Source organism: Schistocerca gregaria, chromosome 1, assembly GCF_023897955.1.
Source record: "Schistocerca gregaria isolate iqSchGreg1 chromosome 1, iqSchGreg1.2, whole genome shotgun sequence".
Taxonomy (NCBI): Eukaryota; Metazoa; Arthropoda; class Insecta; order Orthoptera; family Acrididae; genus Schistocerca; species Schistocerca gregaria.
Window position 1 is genome coordinate 27076993 of NC_064920.1, and position 24138 is coordinate 27101130.

Below are 24138 nucleotides of genomic sequence, written 5' to 3' on the forward strand. Positions count from 1 at the left end.
GGAGTAATGTCTCAAACAGCCTACGCTTTGATCGTTCCCTGGAAGACAAGTAGTAGTTTCCGATGCACATCTGGATGCTTTCTGTAATCTGTGGACTATCAGAGTGTTGATGAAACACAGAAATTGCATAGGGATTGAATACAACCGTCTCCATGAGCAGTTTCCTCCATGGGAGTAATGTCTGAAACAGTCTACGCTTTGATCGTTCCCTGGAAGACCAGTAGTAGTTTCCGATGCACATCTGGAGGCATTCTGTAATCTGTGGACTATCAGAGTGTTGATGAAACACAGAAATTGCATCGGGACTGAATACAACAGTCACCATGCGCACTTTCCTCCATAAAAGTAATGTCTCAAACAGTCTACGTTTTGATCGTTCCCTGGAAGACCAGTAGTAGTTTCCGATGGACATCTCGTGGCAATCTGTAATCTGTGGACTATCAGAGTGTTGATGAAACACAGAAAATGCATCGGGATTGAATGCAACAGTCACCATGAACACTTTCCTCCATGGGAGTAATGTCTCAAAGAGTTTACGCTTTGATCGTTCAATGGAAGACCAGTAGTAGTTTCCCATGCACATCTGGATGCTTTCGGTAATCTGTGGACTATCAGAGTGTTGAAGAAACACAGAAATTGCATCGGGATTGAATACAACAGCCACCATGCGCACTTTCCTCCATGAGAGTAATGTCTCTAACAGTCTACGCTTTGATCGTTCCCTGGAAGACCAGTAGTAGTTTCCGATGCACATCTGGTGGCATTCTGTAATCTGTAGACTATCAGAGTGTTGATGAAACAAAGATATTGCATCGGGATTGAATACAACAGTCACCATGCGCACTTTCCTCCATGGGAGTAATGTCTCAAACAGCCTACGCTTTGATCGTTCCCTGGAAGACCAGTAGTAGTTTCCGATGCACATCTGGTGGCATTCTGTAATCTGTGGTGTATCAGAGTGTTGGTGAAACACAGAAATTGCATCGGGATTGAATACAACAGTCACCATGCGCACTTTCCTCCATAAAAGTAATGTCTCAAACAGTCTACGTTTTGTTCGTTCCCTGGAAGACCAGTAGTAGTTTCCGATGCACATCTGGATGCTTTCTGTAATCTGTGGACTATCAGAGTGTTGATGAAACACAGAAATTGCATCGGGATTGAATACAAGCGTCTCCATGTGCAGTTTCCTCCATGGGAGTAATGTCTGAAACAGTCTACGCTTTGATCGTTCCCTGGAAAACCAGTAGTAGTTTCCGATGCACATCTGGAGGCAATCTGTATTCTGTGGACTATCAGAGTGTTGGTGAGACACAGAAATTGCATCGGGATTGAATACAACAGTCACCATGCACACTTTCCTCCATAAAAGTAATGTCTCAAACAGTCTACGTTTTGATCGTTCCCTGGAAGACCAGTAGTAGTTTCCGATGCACATCTGGTGGCATTCTGTGAACTGTGGACTATCAGAGTGTTGATGAAACAGAAATTGCATCGGGATTGAATACAATAGTCACCATCCGCACTTTCCTCCATGGGAGTAATGTCTGAAATAGTCTATGCTTTGATCGTTCCCTGGAAGACCAGTAGTTGTTTCCGATGCACATCTGGATTCTTTCTGTAATCTGTGGACTATCAGAGTGTTGATGAAACACAGAAAATGCATCGGGATTGAATGCAACAGTCACCATGAACACTTTCCTCCATGGGAGTAATGTCTCAAAGAGTTTACGCTTTGATCGTTCCCTGGAAGACCAGTAGTAGTTTACGATGCACATCTGGATGCTTTCTGTAATCCTTGGACTATCAGAGTGTTGATGAAACACAGAAATGGCATCGGGATTGAATACAACTGTCACCATGCCCAATTCCTCCAAGGGAGTAATGTCTCTAACAGTCTACGCTTTGATCGTTCCCTGGAAGACCAGTAGTAGTTTCCGATGCACATCTGGTGGCATTCTGTAATCTGTGGACTATCAGAGTGTTGATGAGACACAGAAATTGCATCGGGATTGAATACAACAGTCTCCATGCGCACTTTCCTCCATGAGAGTAATGTCTCAAAGAGTGTACGCTTTGATCGTTCCCTGGAAGACCAGTAGTAGTTTCCGATGCACATCTGGTGGCATTCTGTAATCTGTAGACTATCAGAGTGTTGATGAAACAAAGATATTGCATCGGGATTGAATACAACAGTCACCATGCGCACTTTCCTCTATGGGAGTAATGTCTCAAACAGCCTACGCTTTGATCGTTCCCTGGAAGACAAGTAGTAGTTTCCGATGCACATCTGGATGCTTTCTGTAATCCGTGGACTATCAGAGTGTTGATGAAACACAGAAATTGCATCGGGATTGAATACAACAGTCACCATGCGCAATTCCTCCAAGGGAGTAATGTCTCTAACAGTCTACGCTTTGATCGTTCCCTGGAAGACCAGTAGTTGTTTCCGATGCACATCTGGTGGCATTCTGTAATCTGTAGACTATCAGAGTGTTGATGAAACAAAGATATTGCATCGGGATTGAATACAACAGTCACCATGCGCACTTTCCTCCATGGGAGTAATGTCTCAAACAGCCTACGCTTTGATCGTTCCCTGGAAGACAAGTAGTAGTTTCCGATGCACATCTGGATGCTTTCTGTAATCTGTGGACTATCAGAGTGTTGATGAAACACAGAAATTGCATCGGGATTGAATACAACCGTCTTCATGAGCAGTTTCCTCCATGGGAGTAATGTCTGAAACAGTCTACGCTTTGATCGTTCCCTGGAAGACCAGTAGCAGTTTACGATGCACATCTGGAGGCATTCTGTAATCTGTGGACTATCAGAGTGTTGGTGAAACACAGAGATTGCATCGGCATTGAATACAACAGTCACCATGCGCACTTTCCTCCATAAAAGTAATGTCTCAAACAGTCTACGTTTTGATCGTTCCCTGGAAGACCAGTAGTAGTTTCCGATGCACATCTGGATGCTTTCTGTAATCTGTGGACTATCAGAGTGTTGATGAAACACAGAAATTGCATCGGGATTGAATACAACCGTCTCCATGAGCAGTTTCCTCCATGGGAGTAATGTCTGAAACAGTCTACGCTTTGATCGTTCCCTGGAAAACCAGTAGTAGTTTCCGATGCACATCTGGAGGCATTCTGTTTTCTGTGGACTATCAGAGTGTTGGTGAGACACAGAAATTGCATCGGGATTGAATACAACAGTCACCATGCACACTTTCCTCCATAAAAGTAATGTCTCAAACAGTCTACGTTTTGATCGATCCCTGGAAGACCCGTAGTAGTTTCTGATGCACATCTGGTGGCATTCTGTAATCTGTGGACTATCAGAGTGTTGATGAAACACAGAAAATGCATCGGGATGGAATGCAACAGTCACCATGAACACTTTCCTCCATGGGAGTAATGTCTCAAAGAGTTTACGCTTTAATCGTTCCCTGGAATACCAGTAGTAGTTTCCGATGCACATCTGGAGGCATTCTGTAATCTGTGGAGTATCAGAGTGTTGATGAAACTAAGAAAATGCATCGGGATTGAATACAACAGTCACCATGCGCACTTTTTTCCATTGGAGTAGTGTCTGAAACAGTCTACGCTTGGATCGTTCCCAGGAAGACCAGTAGTAGTTTCCGATGGACATCTCGTGGCATTCTGTTATCTGTGGACTATCAGAGTGTTGATGAAACACAGAAAATGCATCGGGATTGAATGCAACAGTCACCATGAACACTTTTCTCCATGGGAGTAATGTCTCAAAGAATTTACGAATTGATCGTATCCTGGAAGACCAGTAGTAGTTTCCGATGCACATCTGGATGCTTTCTGTAATCTGTGGACTATCAGATTGTTGATGAAACACAGAAATTGCATCGGGATTGAATACAACAGCCACCATGCGCACTTTCCTCCATGAGAGTAATGTCTCTGACAGTCTACGCTTTGATCGTTCCCTGGAAGACCAGTAGTAGTTTCCGATGCACATCTGGAGGCATTCTGTAATCTGTGGAGTATCAGAGTGTTGATGAAACTAAGAAATTGCATCGGGATTGAATACAACAGTCACCATGCGCACTTTCCTCAACGTGAGTAATGTCTCAAACTGTCTACGCTTTGATCGTTCAGTGGAAAACCAGTAGTAGTTTCCGATGGCCATCTGGTGGCATTCTGTAATCTGTAGACTATCACAGTGTTGATGAAACACAGAAATTGCTTCGGGATTGAATACAACAGTCACCATGCGCACTTTCCTCCAAGGGAGTAATGTCTCTAACAGTCTACGCTTTGATCGTTCCCTGGAAGACCAGTAGTAGTTTCCGATGCACATCTGGTGGCATTCTGTAATCTGTGGACTATCAGTGTGTTGATGAAACAGAGAAATTGCATCGGGATTGAATACAACAGTCACCATGCGCACTTTCCTCCATGGGAGTAATGTCTCTAACAGTCTACGCTTTGATCGTTCCCTGGAAGACAAGTAGTGGTTTCCGATGCACATCTGGATGCTTTCTGTAATCTGTGGGCTATCAGAGTGTTGATGAAACACAGAAATTGAATCGGGATTGAATACAACCGTCTCCATGAGCAGTTTCCTCCATGGGAGTAATGTCTGAAACAGTCTACGCTTTGATCGTTCCCTGGAAGACCAGTAGTAGTTTACGATGCACATCTGGAGGCATTCTGTAATCTGTGGACTATCAGAGTGTTGGTGAAACACAGAAATTGCATCGGGATTGAATACAACAGTCACCATGCGCACTTTCCTCCATAAAACTAATGTCTCAAACAGTCTACGTTTTGATCGTTCCCTGGAAGACCAGTAGTAGTTTCCGATGCACATCTGGATGCTTTCTGTAATCTGTGGACTATCAGAGTGTTGATGAAACACAGAAATTGCATCGGGATTGAATACCACCGTCTCCATGAGCAGTTTCCTCCATGGGAGTAATGTCTGAAACAGTCTACGCTTTGATCGTTCCCTGGAAGACCAGTAGTAGTTTCCTATGCACATCTGGAGGCATTCTGTAATCTGTGGACCATCAGAGTGTTGGTGAAACACAGAAATTGCATCGGGATTGAATACAACAGTCACCATGCGCACTTTCCTCCATAAAACTAATGTCTCAAACAGTCTACGTTTTGATCGTTCCCTAGAAGACCAGTAGTAGTTTCCGATGCACATCTGGTGGCATTCTGTGATCTGTGGACTATCAGAGTGTTAATGAAACAGAAATTGCATCGGGATTGAATACAATAGTCACCATCCGCACTTTCCTCCATGGAAGTAATGTCTGAAATAGTCTATGCTTTGATCGTTCCCTGGAAGACCAGTAGTAGTTTCTGATGCACATCTGGTGGCATTCTGTAATCTGTGGACTATCAGAGTGTTGATGAAACACAGAAAATGCATCGGGATTGAATGCAACAGTCACCATGAACACTTTCCTCCATGGGAGTAATGTCTCAAAGAGTTTACACTTTAATCGTTCCCTGGAAGACCAGTAGAAGTTTCCGATGCACATCTGGAGGCATTCTGTAATCTGTGGAGTATCAGTGTGTTGATGAAACTAAGAAATTGCATCGGGATTGAATACAACAGTCACCATGCGCACTTTCCTCCATGAGAGAAAAGTCTCTAACAGTCTACGCTTTGATCGTTCCCTGGAAGACCAGTAGTAGTTTCCGATGCACATCTGGAGGCATTCTGTAATCTGTTGAGTATCAGAGTGTTGATGAAACTAAGAATTTGCATCGGGATTGAATACAACAGTCACCATGCGCACTTCCCTCAATGTGAGTAATGTCTCAAACAGTCTACGCTTTGATCGTTCAGTGGAAAACCAGTAGTAGTTTCCGATGGACATCTGGTGGCATTCTGTGATCTGTAGACTATCCGGTGTTGATGAAACACAGAAATTGCTTCGGGATTGAATACAACAGTCACCATGCGCACTTTCCTCCAAGGGAGTAATGTCTCTAACAGTCTACGCTTTGATCGTTCCCTGGAAGACCAGTAGTAGTTTTCGATGCACATCTGGTGGCATTCTGTAATCTGTGGACTATCAGTGTGTTGATGAAACACAGAAATTGCATCGGGATTGAATACAACAGTCACCATGCGCACTTTCCTCAATATGAGTAATGTCTCTAACAGTCTACGCTTTGATCGTTCCCTGGAAGACCAGTAGTAGTTTCCGATGCACATCTGGATTCTTTCTGTAATCTGTGGACTATCAGTGTGTTGATGAAACACAGAAATTGCATAGGGATTGAATACAACAGTCACCATGCGCACTTTCTTCCATGGGAGTAATGTCTCAAACAGTCTACGCTTTGATCGTTCCCTGGAAGACCAGTAGTAGTTTCTGATGCACATTTGCTGGCATTCTGTAATCTGTGGACTATCAGAGTGTTGATGAATCACAGAAAATGCATCGAGATTGAATGCAACAGTCACCATGAACACTTTCCTCCATGGGAGTAATGTCTCAAGGAGTTTACACTTTGATCGTTCCCTGGAAGACCAGTAGTAGTTTCCGATGCACATCTGGATGCTTTCTGTAATCCGTGGACTATCAGAGTGTAGATGAAACACAGAAATTGCATCGGGATTGAATACAACAGTCACCATGCGCCCTTTCCTTCATGCGAGTAATGTCTCAAACAGTCTACGCTTTGATCGTTCCCTGGAAGACCAGTAGTAGTTTCCGATGCACATCTGGAGGCATTCTGTAATCTGTGGAGTATCAGAGTGTTGATGAAACTAAGAAATTGCATCGGGATTGAATACAACAGTCACCATGCGCACTTTACTCCACGTGAGTAATGTCTCAAACAGTCTACGCTGTGATCGTTCCCTGGAAAACCAGTAGTGGTTCCCGGTGGACATCTGGTGGCATTCTGTAATCTGTAGACTATCGCAGTGTTGATGAAACACAGAAATTGCATCAGGATTGAATACAACAGTCACCATGCGCACTTTCCTCAAAGGAAGTAATGTCTCTAACAGTCTACGCTTTGATCGTTCCCTGGAAGACCAGTAGTAGTTTCCGATGCACATCTGGTGGTATTCTGTAATCTGTGGACTATCAGAGTGTTGATGAAACACAGAAATTGCATCGGGATTGAATACAACAGTCACCATGCGCACTTTCCGCCATGGGAGTAATGTCTCTAACAGTCTACGCTTTGATCGTTCCCTGGAAGACCAGTAGTAGTTTCCGATGCACATCTGGATTCTTTCTGTAATCTGTGGACTATCAGTGTGTTGATGAAACACAGAAATTGCATCGGGATTGAATACAACAGTCACCATGCGCACTTTCCTCCATGGGAGTAATGTCTCAAACAGTCTACGCTTTGATCATTCCCTGGAAGACCAGTAGTAGTTTCAGATGAACGTCTGGTTGGATTCTGTAATCTGTGGACTATCTGAGTGTTGATGAAATACAGAAATTGCCTCGGGATTGAATACAACAGTCACCATGCGCACTTTCCTTCATGGGAATAATGTCTCAAACAGTCTACGCTTTGATCGTTCCCAGGAAGACCAGTAGTAGTTTGCGATGCACATCTGAAGGCGTTCTGTAATCTGTGGACTATCAGAGTGTTAATGAAACACAGAAATTGCATCGGGATTGAATACAACAGTCACCATGCGCACTTCCCTCCATGGGAGTAGTGTCTCAAACAGTCTACGCTTTGATCGTTCCCTGGAAGACCAGTAGTAGTTTCCGATGCACATCTGGTGGCATTCTGTGATCTGTGGACTATCAGAGTGTTGATGAAACAGAAGTTGCATCGGGATTGAATACAATAGTCACCATCCGCACTTTCCTCCATGGGAGTAATGTCTGAAATAGTCTATGCTTTGATCGTTCCCTGGAAGACCATTAGTAGTTTCCGATGCACATCTGGTGGCATTCTGTAATCTGTGGACTATCAGAGTGTTGATGAAACACAGAAAATGCATCGGGATTGAATGCAACAGTCACCATGAACACTTTCCTCCATGGGAGTAATGTCTCAAAGAGTTTACGCTTTAATCGTTCCCTGGAAGACCAGTAGTAGTTTAAGATGCACATCTGGATGGTTTCTGTAATCCGTGGACTATCAGAGTGTTGATGAAACTCAGAAATTGCATCGGGATAGAATACAACAGCCACCATGCGCACTTTCCTCCAAGGGAGTAATGTCTCTAACAGTCTACGCTTTGATCGTTCCCTGGAAGACCAGTAGTAGTTTCCGATGCACATCTGGAGGCATTCTGTAATCTGTGGAGTATCAGAGTGTTGATGAAACTATGAAATTGCATTGGGATTGAATACAACAGTCACCATGCGCACTTTCCTCAACGTGAGTAATGTCTCAAACAGTCTACGCTTTGATCAATCCCTGGAAAACCAGTAGTAGTTTCCGATGGACATCTGGTGGCATTCTGTAATCTGTAGACTCTCACAGTGTTGATGAAACACAGAAATTGCTTCGGGATTGAATACAACAGTCACCATGCGCACTTTCCTCCAAGGGAGTAATGTCTCTAACAGTCTACGCTTTGATCGTTCCCTGGAAGACCAGTAGTAGTTTCCGATGCACATCTGAAGTCATTCTGTAATCTGTGGACTATCAGAGTGTTGATGAAACACTGAAATTGAATCGGAATGGAATACAACAGTCACCATGCGCACTTTCCTCCATGGGAGTAATGTCTCTAACAGTCTACGCTTTGATCGTTCCCTGGAAGACCAGTAGTAGTTTCCGATGCACATCTGGATTCTTTATGTAATCTGTGGACTATCAGTGTGTAAATGAAACTCAGAAATTGCATCGGGATTGAATACAACAGTCACCATGCGCACTTTCCTCTAAGAGAGTAATGTCTCTAACAGTCTACGCTTTGATCGTTTCCTGGAAGACCAGTAGTAGTTTCTGATGCACATTTGGTGGCATTCTGTAATCTGTGGACTATCAGAGTGTTGATGAATCACAGAAAATGCATCGAGATTGAATGCAACAGTCACCATGAACACTTTCCTCCATGGGAGTAATGTCTCAAATAGTTTACGCTTTGATCGTTCCCTGGAAGACCAGTAGTAGTTTCCGATGCACATCTGGATGCTTTCTGTAGTCCGTGGACTATCAGAGTGTAGATGAAACACAGAAATTGCATCGGGATTGAATACAACAGTCACCATGAGCACTTTCCTCCATGCGAGTAATGTCTCAAACAGTCTACGCTTTGATCGTTCCCTGGAAGACCAGTAGTAGTTTCCGATGCACATCTGGAGGCATTCTGTAATCTGTGGAGTATCAGAGTGTTGGTGAAACACAGAAATTGCATCGGGATTGAATACAACAGTCACCATGCGCACTTTCCTCCATAAAAGTAATGTCTCAAACAGTCTACGTTTTGATCGTTCCCTAGAAGACCAGTAGTAGTTTCCGATGCACATCTGGTGGCATTCTGTGATCTGTGGACTATCAGAGTGTTAATGAAACAGAAATTGCATCGGGATTGAATACAATAGTCACCATCCGCACTTTCCTCCATGGGAGTAATGTCTGAAATAGTCTATGCTTTGATCGTTCCCTGGAAGACCAGTAGTAGTTTCTGATGCACATCTGGTGGCATTCTGTAATCTGTGGACTATCAGAGTGTTGATGAAACACAGAAAATGCATCGGGATTGAATGCAACAGTCACCATGAACACTTTCCTCCATGGGAGTAATGTCTCAAAGAGTTTACGCTTTAATCGTTCCCTGGAAGACCAGTAGAAGTTTCCGATGCACATCTGGAGGCATTCTGTAATCTGTGGAGTATCAGTGTGTTGATGAAACTAAGAAATTGCATCGGGATTGAATACAACAGTCACCATGCGCACTTTCCTCCATGAGAGTAATGTCTCTAACAGTCTACGCTTTGATCGTTCCCTGGAAGACCAGTAGTAGTTTCCGATGCACATCTGGAGGCATTCTGTAATCTGTTGAGTATCAGAGTGTTGATGAAACTAAGAATTTGCATCGGGATTGAATACAACAGTCACCATGCGCACTTCCCTCAACGTGAGTAATGTCTCAAACAGTCTACGCTTTGATCGTTCAGTGGAAAACCAGTAGTAGTTTCCGATGGACATCTGGTGGCATTCTGTAATCTGTAGACTATCCGGTGTTGATGAAACACAGAAATTGCTTCGGGATTGAATACAACAGTCACCATGCGCACTTTCCTCCAAGGGAGTAATGTCTCTAACAGTCTACGCTTTGATCGTTCCCTGGAAGACCAGTAGTAGTTTTCGATGCACATCTGGTGGCATTCTGTAATCTGTGGACTATCAGTGTGTTGATGAAACACAGAAATTGCATCGGGATTGAATACAACAGTCACCATGCGCACTTTCCTCAATATGAGTAATGTCTCTAACAGTCTACGCTTTGATCGTTCCCTGGAAGACCAGTAGTAGTTTCCGATGCACATCTGGATTCTTTCTGTAATCTGTGGACTATCAGTGTGTTGATGAAACTCAGAAATTGCATAGGGATTGAATACAACAGTCACCATGCGCACTTTCTTCCATGGGAGTAATGTCTCAAACAGTCTACGCTTTGATCGTTCCCTGGAAGACCAGTAGTAGTTTCTGATGCACATTTGGTGGCATTCTGTAATCTGTGGACTATCAGAGTGTTGATGAATCACAGAAAATGCATCGAGATTGAATGCAACAGTCACCATGAACACTTTCCTCCATGGGAGTAATGTCTCAAGGAGTTTACACTTTGATCGTTCCCTGGAAGACCAGTAGTAGTTTCCGATGCACATCTGGATGCTTTCTGTAATCCGTGGACTATCAGAGTGTAGATGAAACACAGAAATTGCATCGGGATTGAATACAACAGTCACCATGCGCCCTTTCCTTCATGCGAGTAATGTCTCAAACAGTCTACGCTTTGATCGTTCCCTGGAAGACCAGTAGTAGTTTCCGATGCACATCTGGATGCTTTCTGTAGTCCGTGGACTATCAGAGTGTAGATGAAACACAGAAATTGCATCGGGATTGAATACAACAGTCACCATGAGCACTTTCCTCCATGCGAGTAATGTCTCAAACAGTCTACGCTGTGATCGTTCCCTGGAAAACCAGTAGTGGTTCCCGGTGGACATCTGGTGGCATTCTGTAATCTGTAGACTATCGCAGTGTTGATGAAACACAGAAATTGCATCAGGATTGAATACAACAGTCACCATGCGCACTTTCCTCAAAGGAAGTAATGTCTCTAACAGTCTACGCTTTGATCGTTCCCTGGAAGACCAGTAGTAGTTTCCGATGCACATCTGGTGGTATTCTGTAATCTGTGGACTATCAGAGTGTTGATGAAACACAGAAATTGCATCGGGATTGAATACAACAGTCACCATGCGCACTTTCCGCCATGGGAGTAATGTCTCTAACAGTCTACGCTTTGATCGTTCCCTGGAAGACCAGTAGTAGTTTCCGATGCACATCTGGATTCTTTCTGTAATCTGTGGACTATCAGTGTGTTGATGAAACACAGAAATTGCATCGGGATTGAATACAACAGTCACCATGCGCACTTTCCTCCATGGGAGTAATGTCTCAAACAGTCTACGCTTTGATCATTCCCTGGAAGACCAGTAGTAGTTTCAGATGAACGTCTGGTTGGATTCTGTAATCTGTGGACTATCTGAGTGTTGATGAAATACAGAAATTGCCTTGGGATTGAATACAACAGTCACCATGCGCACTTTCCTTCATGGGAATAATGTCTCAAACAGTCTACGCTTTGATCGTTCCCAGGAAGACCAGTAGTAGTTTGCGATGCACATCTGAAGGCGTTCTGTAATCTGTGGACTATCAGAGTGTTAATGAAACACAGAAATTGCATCGGGATTGAATACAACAGTCACCATGCGCACTTCCCTCCATGGGAGTAGTGTCTCAAACAGTCTACGCTTTGATCGTTCCCTGGAAGACCAGTAGTAGTTTCCGATGCACATCTGGTGGCATTCTGTGATCTGTGGACTATCAGAGTGTTGATGAAACAGAAGTTGCATCGGGATTGAATACAATAGTCACCATCCGCACTTTCCTCCATGGGAGTAATGTCTGAAATAGTCTATGCTTTGATCGTTCCCTGGAAGACCATTAGTAGTTTCCGATGCACATCTGGTGGCATTCTGTAATCTGTGGACTATCAGAGTGTTGATGAAACACAGAAAATGCATCGGGATTGAATGCAACAGTCACCATGAACACTTTCCTCCATGGGAGTAATGTCTCAAAGAGTTTACGCTTTAATCGTTCCCTGGAAGACCAGTAGTAGTTTAAGATGCACATCTGGATGGTTTCTGTAATCCGTGGACTATCAGAGTGTTGATGAAACTCAGAAATTGCATCGGGATAGAATACAACAGCCACCATGCGCACTTTCCTCCAAGGGAGTAATGTCTCTAACAGTCTACGCTTTGATCGTTCCCTGGAAGACCAGTAGTAGTTTCCGATGCACATCTGGAGGCATTCTGTAATCTGTGGAGTATCAGAGTGTTGATGAAACTATGAAATTGCATTGGGATTGAATACAACAGTCACCATGCGCACTTTCCTCAACGTGAGTAATGTCTCAAACAGTCTACGCTTTGATCAATCCCTGGAAAACCAGTAGTAGTTTCCGATGGACATCTGGTGGCATTCTGTAATCTGTAGACTCTCACAGTGTTGATGAAACACAGAAATTGCTTCGGGATTGAATACAACAGTCACCATGCGCACTTTCCTCCAAGGGAGTAATGTCTCTAACAGTCTACGCTTTGATCGTTCCCTGGAAGACCAGTAGTAGTTTCCGATGCACATCTGAAGTCATTCTGTAATCTGTGGACTATCAGAGTGTTGATGAAACACTGAAATTGAATCGGAATGGAATACAACAGTCACCATGCGCACTTTCCTCCATGGGAGTAATGTCTCTAACAGTTTACGCTTTGATCGTTCCCTGGAAGACCAGTAGTAGTTTCCGATGCACATCTGGATTCTTTATGTAATCTGTGGACTATCAGTGTGTAAATGAAACTCAGAAATTGCATCGGGATTGAATACAACAGTCACCATGCGCACTTTCCTCTAAGAGAGTAATGTCTCTAACAGTCTACGCTTTGATCGTTTCCTGGAAGACCAGTAGTAGTTTCTGATGCACATTTGGTGGCATTCTGTAATCTGTGGACTATCAGAGTGTTGATGAATCACAGAAAATGCATCGAGATTGAATGAAACAGTCACCATGAACACTTTCCTCCATGGGAGTAATGTCTCAAAGAGTTTACGCTTTGATCGTTCCCTGGAAGACCAGTAGTAGTTTCCGATGCACATCTGGATGCTTTCTGTAGTCCGTGGACTATCAGAGTGTAGATGAAACACAGAAATTGCATCGGGATTGAATACAACAGTCACCATGAGCACTTTCCTCCATGCGAGTAATGTCTCAAACAGTCTACGCTTTGATCGTTCCCTGGAAGACCAGTAGTAGTTTCCGATGCACATCTGGAGGCATTCTGTAATCTGTGGAGTATCAGAGTGTTGGTGAAACACAGAAATTGCATCGGGATTGAATACAACAGTCACCATGCGCACTTTCCTCCATAAAAGTAATGTCTCAAACAGTCTACGTTTTGATCGTTCCCTAGAAGACCAGTAGTAGTTTCCGATGCACATCTGGTGGCATTCTGTGATCTGTGGACTATCAGAGTGTTAATGAAACAGAAATTGCATCGGGATTGAATACAATAGTCACCATCCGCACTTTCCTCCATGGGAGTAATGTCTGAAATAGTCTATGCTTTGATCGTTCCCTGGAAGACCAGTAGTAGTTTCTGATGCACATCTGGTGGCATTCTGTAATCTGTGGACTATCAGAGTGTTGATGAAACACAGAAAATGCATCGGGATTGAATGCAACAGTCACCATGAACACTTTCCTCCATGGGAGTAATGTCTCAAAGAGTTTACGCTTTAATCGTTCCCTGGAAGACCAGTAGAAGTTTCCGATGCACATCTGGAGGCATTCTGTAATCTGTGGAGTATCAGTGTGTTGATGAAACTAAGAAATTGCATCGGGATTGAATACAACAGTCACCATGCGCACTTTCCTCCATGAGAGTAATGTCTCTAACAGTCTACGCTTTGATCGTTCCCTGGAAGACCAGTAGTAGTTTCCGATGCACATCTGGAGGCATTCTGTAATCTGTTGAGTATCAGAGTGTTGATGAAACTAAGAATTTGCATCGGGATTGAATACAACAGTCACCATGCGCACTTCCCTCAACGTGAGTAATGTCTCAAACAGTCTACGCTTTGATCGTTCAGTGGAAAACCAGTAGTAGTTTCCGATGGACATCTGGTGGCATTCTGTAATCTGTAGACTATCCGGTGTTGATGAAACACAGAAATTGCTTCGGGATTGAATACAACAGTCACCATGCGCACTTTCCTCCAAGGGAGTAATGTCTCTAACAGTCTACGCTTTGATCGTTCCCTGGAAGACCAGTAGTAGTTTTCGATGCACATCTGGTGGCATTCTGTAATCTGTGGACTATCAGTGTGTTGATGAAACACAGAAATTGCATCGGGATTGAATACAACAGTCACCATGCGCACTTTCCTCAATATGAGTAATGTCTCTAACAGTCTACGCTTTGATCGTTCCCTGGAAGACCAGTAGTAGTTTCCGATGCACATCTGGATTCTTTCTGTAATCTGTGGACTATCAGTGTGTTGATGAAACTCAGAAATTGCATAGGGATTGAATACAACAGTCACCATGCGCACTTTCTTCCATGGGAGTAATGTCTCAAACAGTCTACGCTTTGATCGTTCCCTGGAAGACCAGTAGTAGTTTCTGATGCACATTTGGTGGCATTCTGTAATCTGTGGACTATCAGAGTGTTGATGAATCACAGAAAATGCATCGAGATTGAATGCAACAGTCACCATGAACACTTTCCTCCATGGGAGTAATGTCTCAAGGAGTTTACACTTTGATCGTTCCCTGGAAGACCAGTAGTAGTTTCCGATGCACATCTGGATGCTTTCTGTAATCCGTGGACTATCAGAGTGTAGATGAAACACAGAAATTGCATCGGGATTGAATACAACAGTCACCATGCGCCCTTTCCTTCATGCGAGTAATGTCTCAAACAGTCTACGCTTTGATCGTTCCCTGGAAGACCAGTAGTAGTTTCCGATGCACATCTGGAGGCATTCTGTAATCTGTGGAGTATCAGAGTGTTGATGAAACTAAGAAATTGCATCGGGATTGAATACAACAGTCACCATGCGCACTTTACTCCACGTGAGTAATGTCTCAAACAGTCTACGCTGTGATCGTTCCCTGGAAAACCAGTAGTGGTTCCCGGTGGACATCTGGTGGCATTCTGTAATCTGTAGACTATCGCAGTGTTGATGAAACACAGAAATTGCATCAGGATTGAATACAACAGTCACCATGCGCACTTTCCTCAAAGGAAGTAATGTCTCTAACAGTCTACGCTTTGATCGTTCCCTGGAAGACCAGTAGTAGTTTCCGATGCACATCTGGTGGTATTCTGTAATCTGTGGACTATCAGAGTGTTGATGAAACACAGAAATTGCATCGGGATTGAATACAACAGTCACCATGCGCACTTTCCGCCATGGGAGTAATGTCTCTAACAGTCTACGCTTTGATCGTTCCCTGGAAGACCAGTAGTAGTTTCCGATGCACATCTGGATTCTTTCTGTAATCTGTGGACTATCAGTGTGTTGATGAAACACAGAAATTGCATCGGGATTGAATACAACAGTCACCATGCGCACTTTCCTCCATGGGAGTAATGTCTCAAACAGTCTACGCTTTGATCATTCCCTGGAAGACCAGTAGTAGTTTCAGATGAACGTCTGGTTGGATTCTGTAATCTGTGGACTATCTGAGTGTTGATGAAATACAGAAATTGCCTCGGGATTGAATACAACAGTCACCATGCGCACTTTCCTTCATGGGAATAATGTCTCAAACAGTCTACGCTTTGATCGTTCCCAGGAAGACCAGTAGTAGTTTGCGATGCACATCTGAAGGCGTTCTGTAATCTGTGGACTATCAGAGTGTTAATGAAACACAGAAATTGCATCGGGATTGAATACAACAGTCACCATGCGCACTTCCCTCCATGGGAGTAGTGTCTCAAACAGTCTACGCTTTGATCGTTCCCTGGAAGACCAGTAGTAGTTTCCGATGCACATCTGGTGGCATTCTGTGATCTGTGGACTATCAGAGTGTTGATGAAACAGAAGTTGCATCGGGATTGAATACAATAGTCACCATCCGCACTTTCCTCCATGGGAGTAATGTCTGAAATAGTCTATGCTTTGATCGTTCCCTGGAAGACCATTAGTAGTTTCCGATGCACATCTGGTGGCATTCTGTAATCTGTGGACTATCAGAGTGTTGATGAAACACAGAAAATGCATCGGGATTGAATGCAACAGTCACCATGAACACTTTCCTCCATGGGAGTAATGTCTCAAAGAGTTTACGCTTTAATCGTTCCCTGGAAGACCAGTAGTAGTTTAAGATGCACATCTGGATGGTTTCTGTAATCCGTGGACTATCAGAGTGTTGATGAAACTCAGAAATTGCATCGGGATAGAATACAACAGCCACCATGCGCACTTTCCTCCAAGGGAGTAATGTCTCTAACAGTCTACGCTTTGATCGTTCCCTGGAAGACCAGTAGTAGTTTCCGATGCACATCTGGAGGCATTCTGTAATCTGTGGAGTATCAGAGTGTTGATGAAACTATGAAATTGCATTGGGATTGAATACAACAGTCACCATGCGCACTTTCCTCAACGTGAGTAATGTCTCAAACAGTCTACGCTTTGATCAATCCCTGGAAAACCAGTAGTAGTTTCCGATGGACATCTGGTGGCATTCTGTAATCTGTAGACTCTCACAGTGTTGATGAAACACAGAAATTGCTTCGGGATTGAATACAACAGTCACCATGCGCACTTTCCTCCAAGGGAGTAATGTCTCTAACAGTCTACGCTTTGATCGTTCCCTGGAAGACCAGTAGTAGTTTCCGATGCACATCTGAAGTCATTCTGTAATCTGTGGACTATCAGAGTGTTGATGAAACACTGAAATTGAATCGGAATGGAATACAACAGTCACCATGCGCACTTTCCTCCATGGGAGTAATGTCTCTAACAGTCTACGCTTTGATCGTTCCCTGGAAGACCAGTAGTAGTTTCCGATGCACATCTGGATTCTTTATGTAATCTGTGGACTATCAGTGTGTAAATGAAACTCAGAAATTGCATCGGGATTGAATACAACAGTCACCATGCGCACTTTCCTCTAAGAGAGTAATGTCTCTATCAGTCTACGCTTTGATCGTTTCCTGGAAGACCAGTAGTAGTTTCTGATGCACATTTGGTGGCATTCTGTAATCTGTGGACTATCAGAGTGTTGATGAATCACAGAAAATGCATCGAGATTGAATGCAACAGTCACCATGAACACTTTCCTCCTTGGGAGTAATGTCTCAAAGAGTTTACGCTTTGATCGTTCCCTGGAAGACCAGTAGTAGTTTCCGATGCACATCTGGATGCTTTCTGTAGTCCGTGGACTATCAGAGTGTAGATGAAACACAGAAATTGCATCGGGATTGAATACAACAGTCACCATGAGCACTTTCCTCCATGCGAGTAATGTCTCAAACAGTCTACGCTTTGATCGTTCCCTGGAAGACCAGTAGTAGTTTCCGATGCACATCTGGAGGCATTCTGTAATCTGTGGAGTATCAGAGTGTTGATGAAACTAAGAAATTGCATCGGGATTGAATACAACAGTCACCATGCGCACTTTCCTCCACGTGAGTAATGTCTCAAGCAGTCTACGCTGTGATCGTTCCCTGGAAAACCAGTAGTAGTTCCCGATGGACATCTGGTGGCATTCTGTAATCTGTAGACTATCGCAGTGTTGATGAAACACAGAAATTGCATCAGGATTGAATACAACAGTCACCATGCGCACTTTCCTCCAAGGAAGTAATGTCTCTAACAGTCTACGCTTTGATCGTTCCCTGGAAGACCAGTAGTAGTTTCCGATGCTCATCTGGTGGCATTTTGTAATCTGTGGACTATCAGAGTGTTGATGAAACACAGAAATTGCATCGGGATTGAATGCAACAGTCACCATGCGCACTTTCCTCCATGGGAGTAATGTCTCTAACAGTCTACGCTGTGATCGTTCCCTGGAAGACCAGTAGTAGTTTCCGATGAACATATGGATTCTTTCTGTAATCTGTGGACTATCAGTGTGTTGATGAAACAAAGAAATTGCATCGGGATTGAATACTACAGTCACCATGCGCACTTTCCTCCATGGGAGTAATGTCTCAAACAGTCTACGCTTTGATCATTCCCTGGAAGACCAGTAGTAGTTTCCGATGAACGTCTGAAGGCATTCTGTAATCTGTGGACTATCAGAGTGTTAATGAAACACAGAAATTGCATCGGGATTGAATACAACAGTCACCATGCGCACTTCCCTCCATGGGAGTAATGTCTCAAACAGTCTACGCTTTGATCGCTCACTGGAAGACCAGTAGTAGTTTCCGATGCACATCTGGATGCTTTCTTCAAACTGTGGACTACCAGAGTGTTGATGAAACACAGAAATTGCATCGGGATTGAATACAACAGTCTCCATGCGCAGTTTCCTCCATGAGAGTAATGTCTCAAACAGTCTACGCTTTGATCGTTCCCTGGAAGACCAGTAGTAGTTTTCGATGCACATCTGGTGGTATTCTGTAATCTGTAGACTATCAGAGTGTTGATGAAACAAAGATAATGCATCGGGATTGAATACAACAGTCACCATGCCCACTTTCCTCCATGGGAGTAAAGTCTCAAACAGCCTACGCTTTGATCGTTCAATGGAAGACAAGTAGTAGTTTCCGATGCACATCTGGATGCTTTCTGTAATCTGTGGACTATCAGAGTGTTGATGAAACACAGAAATTGCATCGGGATTGAATACAAGCGTCTCCATGAGCAGTTTCCTCCATGGGAGTAATGTCTGAAACAGTCTACGCTTTGATCGTTCCATGGAAGAACAGTAGTAGTTTCCGATGCACATCAGGAGGCATTCTGTAATCTGTGGACTATCAGAGTGTTGGTGAAACACAGAAGTTGCATCGGGATTGAATACAACAGTCTCCATGCGCACTTTCCTCCATAAAAGTAGTGTCTCAAACAGTCTACGATTTGATCGTTCCCTGGAGGACCAGTAGTAGTTTCCGATGCACATCTGGTGGCATTCTGTGATCTGTGGACTATCAGAGTGTTGATGAAACAGAAATTGCATCGGGATTGAATACAATAGTCACCATCCGCACTCTCCTCCATGGGAGTAATGTCTGAAATTGTCTATGCTTTGATCGTTCCCTGGAAGACCATTAGTAGTTTCCAATGCACATCTGGTGGCATTCTGTAATCTGTGGACTATCAGAGTGTTGATGAAACACAGAAAATGCATCGGGATTGAATGCAACAGTCACCATGAACACTTTCCTCCATGGGAGTATTGTCTCAAAGAGTTTACGATTTAATCGTTCCCTGGAAGACCAGTAGTAGTTTCCGATGCACATCTGGAGGCATTCTGTAATCTGTGGAGTATCAGAGTGTTGATGAAACTAAGAAATTGCATCGGGATTGAATACAACAGTCATCATGCGCACTTTCTTCCATGGGAGTAATGTCTGAAATAGTCTACGCTTGGATCGTTCCCAGGAAGACCAGTAGTAGTTTCCGATGCACATCTCGTGGCATTCTGTAATCTGTGGACTATCAGAGTGTTGATGAAACACAGAAAATGCATCGGGATTGAATGCAACAGTCACCATGCGCACTTTCCTCCACGTGAGTAATGTCTCAAACAGTCTACGCTGTGATCGTTCCCTGGAAAACCAGTAGTAGTTCCCGATGGACATCTGGTGGCATTCTGTAATCTGTAGACTATCGCAGTGTTGATGAAACACAGAAATTGCATCGGGATTGAATACAACAGTCACCATGCGCACTTTCCTCCATGGGAGTAATGTCTCTAACAGTCTACGCTTTGATCGTTCCCTGGAAGACCAGTAGTAGTTTCCGATGCACATCTGGATGCTTTCTGTAATCTGTGGACTATCAGAGTGTTGATGAAACACAGAAATTGCATCGGGATTGAATACAACAGCAACCATGCGCACTTTCCTCCATGAGAGTAATGTCTCTAACAGTCTACTCTTTGATCGTTCCCTGGAAGACCAGTAGTAGTTTCCGATGCACATCTGGAGGCATTCTGTAATCTGTGGAGTATCTGAGTGTTGATGAAACTAAGAAATTGCATCGGGATTGAATACAACAGTCACCATGCGCACTTACCTCAACGTGAGTAATGTCTAAAAGAGTCTACGCTTTGATCGTTCAGTGGAAAACCAGTAGTAGTTTCCGATGGCCATCTGGTGGCATTCTGTAATCTGTAGACTATCACAGTGTTAATGAAACACAGAAATTGCTTCGGGATTGAATACAACAGTCACCATGCGCACTTTCCTCCAAGGGAGTAATGTCTCTAACAGTCTACGATTTGATCGTTCCCTGGAAGACCAGTAGTAGTTTCTGATGCACATTTGGTGGCATTCTGTAATCTGTGGACTATCAGAGTGTTGATGAATCACAGAAAATGCATCGAGATTGAATGCAACAGTCACCATGAACAATTTTCCTCCATGGGAGTAATGTCTCAAGGAGTATACGCTTTGATCGTTCCCTGGAAGACCAGTAGTAGTTTCCGATGCACATCAGGAGGCATTCTGTAATCTGTGGAGTATCAGAGTGTTGATGAAACTAAGAAATTGCATCGGGATTGAATACAACAGTCACCATGCGCACTTTCCTCCACGTGAGTAATGTCTCAAACAGTCTACGCTGTGATCGTTCCCTGGAAAACGAGTAGTAGTTCCCGATGGACATCTGGTGGCATTCTGTAATCTGTAGACTATCGCAGTGTTGATGAAACACAGAAATTGCATCAGGATTGAATACAACAGTCACCATGCGCACTTTCCTCAAAGGAAGTAATGTCTCTAACAGTCTACGCTTTGATCGTTCCCTGGAAGACCAGTAGTAGTTTCCGATGCACATCTGGTGGCATTCTGTAATCTGTGGACTATCAGAGTGTTGATGAAACACAGAAATTGCATCGGGATTGAATACAACAGTCACCATGCGCACTTTCCTCCATGGGAGTAATGTCTCAAACAGTCTACGCTTTGATCATTCCCTGGAAGACCAGTAGTAGTTTCAGATGAACGTCTGGTTGGATTCTGTAATCTGTGGACTATCTGAGTGTTGATGAAATACAGAAATTGCCTTGGGATTGAATACAACAGTCACCATGCGCACTTTCCTTCATGGGAATAATGTCTCAAACAGTCTACGCTTTGATCGTTCCCAGGAAGACCAGTAGTAGTTTCCGATGCACATCTGAAGGCATTCTGTAATCTGTGGACTATCAGAGTGTTAATGAAACACAGAAATTGCATCGGGATTGAATACAACAGTCACCATGCGCACTTCCCTCCATGGGAGTAATGTCTCAACCAGTCTACGCTTTGATCGTTCACTGGAAGACCAGTAGTAGTTTCCGATGCACGTCTGGATGCTTTCTGTAATCTGTGGACTATCAGAGTGTTGATGAAACACAGAAATTGCATCGGGATTGAATACAACAGCCACCATGCGCACTTTCCTACATGAGAGTAATGTCTCTAACAGTCTACGCTTTGATCGTTCCCTGGAAGACCAGTAGTAGTTTCCGATGCACATCTGGAGGCATTCTGTAATCTGTGGAGTATCAGAGTGTTGATGAAACTAAGAAATTGCATCGGGATTGAATACAACAGTCACCATACGCACTTACCTCAATGTGAGTAATGTCTCAAACAGTCTACGCTTTGATCGTTCAGTGGAAAACCAGTAGTAGTTTCCGATGGCCATCTGGTGGCATTCTGTAATCTGTAGACTATCACAGTGTTAATGAAACACAGAAATTGCTTCGGGATTGAATACAACAGTCACCATGCGCACTTTCCTCCAAGGGAGTAATGTCTCTAACAGTCTACGCTTTGATCGTTCCCTGGAAGACCAGTAGTAGTTTCCGATGCACATCTGGTGGCATTCTGTAATCTGTGGACTATCAGTGTGTTGATGAAACACAGATATTGCATCGGGATTGAATACAACAGTCACCATGCGCACTTTCTTCCATGGGAGTAATGTCTCCAACAGTCTACGCTTTGATCGTTCCCTGGAAGACCAGTAGTAGTTTCTGATGCACATTTGGTGGCATTCTGTAATCTGTGGACTATCAGAGTGTTGATGAATCACAGAAAATGCATCGAGATTGAATGCAACAGTCACCATGAACACTTTCCTCCATGGGAGTAATGTCTCAAGGAGTTTACGCTTTGATCGTTCCCTGGAAGACCAGTAGTAGTTTCCGATGCACATCTGGATGCTTTCTGTAATCCGTGGACTATCAGAGTGTAGATGAAACACAGAAATTGCATCGGGATTGAATACAACAGTCACCATGCGCACTTTCCTCCATGCGAGTAATGTCTCAAACAGTCTACGCTTTGATCGTTCGCTGGAAGACCAGTAGTAGCTTCCGATGCACATCAGGAGGCATTCTGTAATCTGTGGAGTATCAGAGTGTTGATGAAACTAAGAAATTGCATCGGGATTGAATACAACAGTCACCATGCGCACTTTCCTCCACGTGAGCAATGTCTCAAACAGTCTACGCTGTAATCGTTCCCTGGAAAACCAGTAGTAGTTCCCGATGGACATCTGGTGGCATTCTGTAATCTGTAGACTATCGCAGTGTTGATGAAACACAGAAATTGCATCAGGATTGAATACAACAGTCACCATGCGCACTTTCCTCAAAGGAAGTAATGTCTCTAACAGTCTACGCTTTGATCGTTCACTGGAAGACCAGTAGCAGTTTCCGATGCACATCTGGTGGCATTCTGTAATCTGTAGACTATCAGAGTGTTGATGAAACAAAGATATTGCATCGGGATTGAATACAACAGTCACCATGCGCACTTTCCTCCATGGGAATAATGTCTCAAACAGCCTACGCTTTGATCGTTCCCTGGAAGACAAGTAGTAGTTTCCGATGCACATCTGGATGCTTTCTGTAATCTGTGGACTATCAGAGTGTTGATGAAACACAGAAATTGCAACGGGATTGAATACAACCGTCTCCATGAGCAGTTTTCTCCATGGGAGTAATGTCTGAAACAGTCTACGCTTTGATCGTTCCATGGAAGAACAGTAGTAGTTTCCGATGCACATCTGGAGGCATTCTGTAATCTGTGGACTATCAGAGTGTTGGTGAAACACAGAAGTTGCATCGGGATTGAATACAACAGTCTCCATGCGCACTTTCCTCCATAAAAGTAATGTCTCAAACAGTCTACGTTTTGATCGTTCCCTGGAGGACCAGTAGTAGTTTCCGATGCACATCTGGTGGCATTCTGTGATCTGTGGACTATCAGAGTGTTGATGAAACAGAAATTGCATCGGGATTGAATACAATAGTCACCATCCGCACTCTCCTCCATGGGAGTAATGTCTGAAATTGTCTATGCTTTGATCGTTCCCTGGAAGACCATTAGTAGTTTCCAATGCACATCTGGTGGCATTCTGTAATCTGTGGACTATCAGAGTGTTGATGAAACACAGAAAATGCATCGGGATTGAATGCAACAGTCACCATGAACACTTTCCTCCATGGGAGTATTGTCTCAAAGAGTTTACGCTTTAATCGTTCCCTGGAAGACCAGTAGTAGTTTCCGATGCACATCTGGAGGCATTCAGTAATCTGTGGAGTATCAGAGTGTTGATGAAACTAAGAAATTGCATCGGGATTGAATACAACAGTCACCATGCGCACTTTCTTCCATGGGAGTAATGTCTGAAACAGTCTACGCTTGGATCGTTCCCAGGAAGACCA